The sequence below is a fragment of the Sinohyriopsis cumingii genome, unplaced genomic scaffold (genome assembly GCF_028554795.1).
Source record: "Sinohyriopsis cumingii isolate HCF-2022 unplaced genomic scaffold, ASM2855479v2 utg001527l, whole genome shotgun sequence".
Lineage (NCBI taxonomy): Eukaryota > Metazoa > Mollusca > Bivalvia > Unionida > Unionidae > Sinohyriopsis > Sinohyriopsis cumingii.
The window spans coordinates 3,318,968-3,327,558 of NW_028316012.1; positions in this window are offsets into that span (position 1 = coordinate 3,318,968).

An 8,591-nucleotide genomic window follows, 5' to 3' on the forward strand; every position below is an offset into this window, starting at 1 on the left:
GTAAATCTGGTAAAACTGACAGAACAGCCGTTCGGTAGCTACTGAAGATTTTTTTTCATATTCCCGGTACCCTAAATTTACTTCCAAAAAATGTAGAATGACAGTTTTAATTTAGTCTGTTTAATTTGAACAGTTCAAGTTCCGATAGTTCTCATGCTTTTGTACGTGCAGCTGATAAACGAATGCTTTGTGGTACCAGTTCTTTTAATATTATTTTGAAAATGCATTAAGTCTTGAATAGTATAATTGACTTTGGTCAGTGGATTTTCGTGTAACACTGAAGATAGAAGTTTTGGCATGGCAAGTCCTATAATGCCTTATCATTTGACCAAAATCTAGTTATTTAAACATTTTTAAAGTAAACAGTCTTATAATGTCATACAGATATCAACGGTTCAAATGTCTATGCAATTTTAGACCATTTGAACATTTTCAAAACTAATCAATTGTTCTTATGACGTATAAATATTAATGTTAAAGACAGACATGTTGTAGGTTATGTTATTGCTACTTCTCTTAGCAGTAAATGTGCGTACCTCACAAATGTCTAAGTTGCTCTACAAACAGTTGTTGTAAATGCGTTATTGATGCTAGCAGGTCAATGCTGAGTGGACTCCAATAAACTGTCCATGCACAGGGAATTCTTTCAGACCATTTGAATATTTTCACACTGATCAAAGTATATTGTATTCTGATACCAATTTATAAAATGTGTATGTCGTAAAGAATGCGATAGTTCCTTTAGTAATTATTACGTTTGCAAACCACACAAACATGAAACATTTTTGTTATTGGTGCGAAAATGGTTTACGCAAATTCTGGGGTAATGTGTATTCTACTATCAAACTGTTTTCTTTAAAACAAGAGCAATTTATGAGAATTAAAATTATGCGGCTCACTTGTAATAAACTACTTATTACTGGTAAAATTAATCCATAAATTTTAAGATATACACTAGATATATTGGCAACATTGCTAGCTTCAAAAGCTTAGAGTGGCCGTATGTTTAGAAACAAATTTAAAAGGTTTGACATTGGAAATCTCTTGTCCACGGAAAATGATTTGCAAAAATCCTAATTCCAGTAAGTAGGTACTGTATACAAATTTTGGACCACTTGTCTATTTAAAAGACGGAAATTTATCTTTGGGGATATAACTTTTTAGTTTTGGGTCTCTATGACTTAGAACATGAAATGTTATGTTAAAAAGGTCCAGATGTTACGCAAATTTGGTTCGCTATGCCCTCTAGCTAAAAATTTAATATTGAAAGTACACTTACTTACCACCTCTGTCTGCGTAGGTTCGAGTCTCGGGCTCAGCCAATGTGGATATGTGAGAAAGCTTGCCGGTAGCTTCTCGTGGTTTTCCCAGGTTCTTCCTCCACCATTGATAATGGCCGCCATGTATAACCTATCTTGTGCTGACAAATGGCGTTAAACCCTAAAACAACAACAACAACAACAACAACACTTGCTTACCAATACGCAATTTCGAATGATCAACGCTAGGTTTTCTACTAGCCATCACATAGTTACCAACTATCTCAAAACTATACTATATATGTAATATAAACTATCCGTTTTTATTTACAAAGATTAGGCGCTATACAAAGTCCTCATTATTATTATTATTACTATTATTATTATAATCAAATTCTGGGAAATGACAATCATTACTGAAATAGTCAGTGTTAATTGCCTTCATGACCCGTGTGACTTGTACAATGCATTGGTACTAAATGATTCTGACACTGGTAATAAATGATTCTGACTACACTGGTACTAAATTATTTTTGCTATACTGGTACTAAATGATTCTTACTATGCTGGTACTAAATAATTCTTACTACATACTACACAGGTACTAAATGATTTTTACTACATACTAACTGGTACTAAATGATTTTTTCTTCATACTACACTGACACTAAATGATTCTTACTACACTGTATTATGTATATTTGATTTAATGTACGTTTGATTTAATTTAATTGTTTGTTTTCTCGGTTTAATTTTTTTATTATTTTACAGGCTATTGTAATGTAATTTTATTTACTGGGCTTGACATTTTCCAGAAATTCATTTTCCAGAAATTCAGTTCAGTTGTCCTGACTGTTTTTCGTAAACAATAATAACAGAAACTTTGTTCCTAATGCTGACCTAGTCCCTGGCCTTGATTCAGAATCAGCAAGAGTTGAAGGAAACAGCTTTTTTTTGTTTTTAAATTTTTTTCTCACAGTAAAATTCATAAAGTGAATTCGAGGCCATAGTTGGAGTATGTGACAAACAACATGTAGCGATCGTTTCAAACTCTGGCTTTTCCAGTGGACTAAAGCACATCCGGCCATCTATTTTGCGCCGTAGCTAGATTTACTATTGATGTATTGAGAAAAAATAATTATTCTTGCCAGAACACTTGAGAAGTCAAAGTGTGTTATATTGTGACCAGCATTTTGGGGTTAATTGTTATGTTTTCTTCAAATTATTTGGATTCCACGAGATCATTTTCCCCTGGAAATGTTTGTGCTCTAAACTAATTCTTTGACAAAGACAGTTATAGTAATTACACAAAATTCAAACACTGGGATATTATTTTCTGTGATTCAACAAAGAACTGTTTACACATCAGTATGACCCTGACCAAAGCATACGTCATCGCCCTCTATATTGGATTTTATAGGGATTCGAGCTCAGTTTCTTTAGGATTTTTTACTACTGTGATTTTTATTTTTGGTTCTTCGATTACTCTTGGGGATTTTTTTGGATTCGATTTGTATAACTGTAGGTTCCTTTCTAATTTTTACCTTTTTGTTCTAGAGAAATAAATTATTTGATAAATTTTACAAAGCTTGTTTTCTTCACCCTTTTCTTGTTACTGTTTTAAAGAGTCTAAAACGTAATAACTGGTACTAAATGATTCTTACTACACTGATACTAAATGATCTTAACTACACTGGTACAAAAATGACTCTTAATACACCGGCACTAAATGACTCTCACAACACTGGTACTAAATGATTCTAACTACACTGGAACTAAATGATTCTTACTACATACTACACTGGTACTAAATGACTCTTACTACAGCGGTAATACATTATTCTTACTTCACTGGTACTAAATGACTCTTACTATACTGGTACTAAATGATTCTAACAACACTGGTACTAAATGATTTTTACTACGCTGGTACTAAATGAGCCTTACTACATTGGTACTAAATGATTTTAACTACACTGGTACTAAAAGACTCGTATTACACTGCACTAAATGATTCTTACTACAATCTACACTGGTACTAAACTACACTTACTACACTGGTACTAGATGATTCTTTCTACACTCGTACTTAAATGATTATTACTACACCGGTATTAAATACTTCTTACTACAAAGTACACTGGTACTAAATGACTCTTGCTATACTAGTACTAAATGACTCCTACTACACTGGTACTAAAAGAGTATTACTACACTGGTACTAAAAGAGTATTACTACACTGGTACTAAATGACGTTTACAACACTTGTACTAAATGACTCTTACTACATCGGTACTAAATGATACTACATACTACATTGGTACTAAATGACTCTTACTACACTGGTACTAAACGATTCTTACTACACTCGTACTAAAAGATTCCTACTACACTGGTACTAAATGAACTTTACTACACTGATACTAAATGACTCTTACTACACTCGTACTAAATGATTTTTACTATACAAATACTATAGGATTGTTACGACACTGGTACTAAATGATTCTTACTACACTGGTAACAAATGATTCCTACTACACTGGTACTAAATGACTCTTACTACACTTCTGCTAAATTATTCTTACTACACCGGTACTAAATGATTGTTACAACATACTACACTGGTACTAAATGTGTCTTATTACATCGGTACTAAATGATTCCTACTTCACTGGTACTAAATGACTCTTACTGTACTGGTAGTAAATGATTCTAACTACACTGGTACTAAATTATTCTTACTACATACTACACTGGTACTAAATGATTATTACTATGCTGGTACTAAATGAGCCTTACTACACTGTTACTAAATTATTCTTACTACACACTACACTGGTACTAAATGACTCTTACTGCACTGGTACTAAACGATTTTTACTACACTGGTACTAAAAGGCTCTTACTACACTGGCACTAAATGGTTCTTACTCCATGCTACACTGGTACTAAATGACTCTTACTATACTAGTCCTAAATGACTCTTACTACACTGGTACTAAATGATTTCTACTACACTGGTACTAAATTACTTTTACAACACTTGTATTAAATTACTCTTACTACACCGGTACTAAATGATGCATACTACATACTACACTGGTACTAAATGACTTTTTCTACACTGGTACTAAACAATTCTTACTACATTCGTACTAAAAGATTCCTACTACACTGGTACTAAATGAATTTACTGCATGGTACTAAATGGCTCTTTCTACACCGGTACTAAATGATTCTTACAACATACTATACAGGTACTAAATGACTCTTACTACACTGGTACTAAATGACTCTTACTGCACCGGTAGTAAATGATTCTTACTTCACTGGTACTAAATGACTCTTACTACACCGGTACTAAATGATTCTTACTTCACTGGTACTAAATGACTCTAACTACACTGGCAATAAATGATTCTTACTACATACTACACTGGTACTAAATGATTGTTACTATGCTGGTACTAAATGAGCCTTACTACACTGTTACTAAATTATTCTTACTAAACACTACACTAGTACTAAATGGCTCTTACTACACTGATACTAAATGATTTTTACTACACTCGTACGAAATTAATCTTACTACACCGGTATTAAATACTTCTTACTACATACTACACTGTTACTGAATGACTCTTAATATACTAGTACTAAAAGACTCTTGCTACACTAGTACTAAATGATTCTTACTACACTGGTACTAAATGACTCTTACTATACTTGTACTTAAGTACTCTTTCTACACCGTTACTAAATGATACTTACTACATACTACACTGGTACTAAATGACTCTTTCTACACTGGTACTTAACGATTCTTACTACATTCGTACTGAATGATTCCTACTATACTGATACTAAATGATTTGTACTACACTGGTACTAAATGATTCTTACTACACCGGTACTAAATGTTTCTTACTACATACTACACTGACTCTAAATGACTCTTACTACACTGGTACTAAATGATTTATACTACACCGGTAGTAAATGATTCTTTCTACACTTTTACTTAAAGATTCTTTCTACTCTGGTACTAAATGACTCTTACTACACTGATACGGATGATACGGAATAATTCCTCCTAGTTCTTGTCCATGCAAATCTTATAGATTGTCTGGTTATAAGTGTTGTTGCTGATTTTTTTTATTCTATTAGATAAATGATTGTGCTAGATTTAAATATATATATATATATATATATATGTATATATATATGTGTGTGTGTGTGTGTGTGTATGTGTGTGTGTATGTATATATATATATATATATGTGTGTGTGTGTGTGTGTGTGTGTGGTGTGTGTAAGAAACATGCATCTCTTGGACTTAAACTAGATTTTATAAATTAATAAATTTTGTGTATATCAAAATCATATATGTTCGGTATATTCTCTCTTTTCGTTTTATAAGGAGGGGTTCCCGGATGGCAGAGTGGTCTAAAGCGTTCACAGTTACGATCTATGTCGAGTGTTCGAGTCTCGGGCTCGAAGCAATGCTTCTACGTGAGAAAGCTTGCCAGTACTTTCTCGTGGGTTGTTGGTTCTTATCCGAGGTTTTAATGGCATACATGTATTGCCTATATTGTGCTGAAAATGACGTTATACCCTATAAAATAAATTCTTTCAATAAGGAAAAGAAAACAGAACCAGAGAGAACTGTAAATAGAGAGAAAAAGAATTTGAACCAGATGAATAAAAATGAGAATCTCATTATGTTGATGCAGGGCTTTGTAGTTAACATGTCTATTTATTATGAATGTGTAAATACTATTGTATTCACCGAGTGTTTTCTATACTTACATTTAATATTATCCTCCTCCTCATTATTAATATTATTATTATTATTATTATTATTATTATTATTATTATTATTATTATTATTGTTGTTGTTATTGGTGGTGGTGGTGGCGGTGGTGGTGTTTTTGTTGGTGTTGTTGTGGGAAAAATCAAGAAGTTATTAACAATTATTATTACTATTATTATTATTATTATTATTATTATTATTATTATTATTATTATTATTTAATTAATTAAAGAATTAGAATGTTTAATATTATTATTATTAGTAGTAGTAGTAGTAGTTTTCAAAATTTCCAAAAATATTGTTAAGTTATTATTATTATTGGTCTTGTTGTGTACAAAATTGTTGAAAAGTTATTATTATTATTATTATTATTATTATTATTCATTTATTTATTTATTAAATATTTATTTATTATTATCATTATTGTTGTTGTTATTCTTATTATTGGTGTTGTTGTTGCGGCTGTGCAGAAAAACTTCAGAAGGTTATTAACATGTTTATTTTTATCCGTTTGTATCGATTACTCGTTTTAAATGGGAAAGCACAATTTAGAACAGGGGTCTCAAACACGCGGCCCGCTAAGCCGTATCCTGTGGCCCGCAAAATGATTGGTGTCACAAGAGAGATAACAATGGTGGTGAGGCCATTGGGCCATCGAAAATGCTGTTATAGGGCCTTCAGGTTTGAGTTTGAGACCCCTAAATTTCGAATATATAACCTCCATTAAATAATAAACCCTCTCTGTTTCTAAATCGTGTATTGAACTCATTTCTGAGGTAACCAGAAATTCATAAATATTGTATTTGTCTTACGTACAAGATTGCAGTTCCATTCTTCACCCTGCCTAGAATGTTCTTCACAGTAATTAGTTTTTCATGGTACACTAACAATGTACAGAACATTCCGTCATCAATGCATTATGCTGACAAATGGACACACGGTATTAATAATATGGAAAAATGGAACCAGCCTGGAAATGGGTGGAAAAATGGGAACCAGCCTGGAAATGGGTGAACATAAAATAGAGTATATATGGGTTAGGTTGACCAGGATTGGTTAATAATGTCAGTTCTGATTTGGAAAAAGAATCTCTTGAGAGAGTATCCTAGTTGTAAGTGGGAAAAAATAGAGACATTGTTTTATTGATGGAATTTAAGTCCTTTAGCATTGTTGAGTTTGGAACACTCTTTACTAAAATTAACACCTGACTCACTGGTACGGAATCGAAAGCACGTTTCAAACACACGCAGGTCCAGAAAATGCCGGGCTCATATCCTTACCTTTACAAAGAAGCTGACATCCAGGTTTCAACTATACTGATATATATATATATATATATATATATATATATATATATATATATATATATATAGGATTGATCATGAGCACTAAAACCATTTAAGTTATTGAAATTTTAGTATCATGGTGTTTGCATAGGTTTTCTATGGGAACTGAATTAGTACTGAGCCCTTAACTACCACCAGTACTTATCTTAGCCTGCGAGAGTTATTTCCCTCTAACCAGCATCGTCGTGATTGAGGGGGCGGGGATTTAATTTAAAATCATAATTTGAACTCATACTTGGAATTATATGGTTTCCAACCATCGGAAACAATTGTTTTCTTCTTTATAACTTCATTTTTCTTCCCTACTTTTTTGGGAGTGGGGGGCGTGTAATAACTTTGACCCGTCTATCCGCCCGACCATAGATTCCGCTGAGTAGCTCCATTACATTGTAGTGGATTTTTATTAGGCCTTGGGTAGCCTGGATCCCGGTCTATCATCAACTAGAGTTCGAAGGGGCTGTGCATGAGCCAATCTACTATTTCAAACCGATGACTGACTGGTTTACGTTTTATGTACACTATACCAACATTTGAAAATGGAGTGAAGTAAACCAGTTCAATATGGTGGTCTTGGATACTATAAAAGACTTTAATTAAATTCAGATTTTCCATCTTCAAATTATGAATAACGAAAAATCATTATTTTAATTAACAGAATGCTATATTGGACTAACGATTTAAGTTGGCAACATTTTATGTTACAACTTTGTTTCATTTACTCGTAAATGATATCAGGTAGGCCGGGTTACAGTACGTGTATTAAAATGATGTAACAATTTAGCGGCTGGGATGAGACTACCCATGGTTATATATTCAATGAAGTGTTCTATTTTGATAATTATACAAGCTTAATACTAAACTGTGACTCTTTATACCCTTTATCAATATTGTTTTGTGCGTTCGTTGTTTTTCTTCAGGGAGTCTAGCCAGTCTTTCATAAATAGAAACACATATGGCATATTCGTTATGTTCTTAGTTTCGTGTGCAGATATATAAATTTAAGTCCCATGACTGGGTAGCATATTACCACCACAGAATTACCCCCACCCAACCACACACACAGACACACACACGCACATACAAAAACTGCCCTACGAATTCAGCCCATGTTTTTAAGTCACCCGTCTTGTACAAATTCATTTCTAATTACATTTAAATAAAGCTCACGTA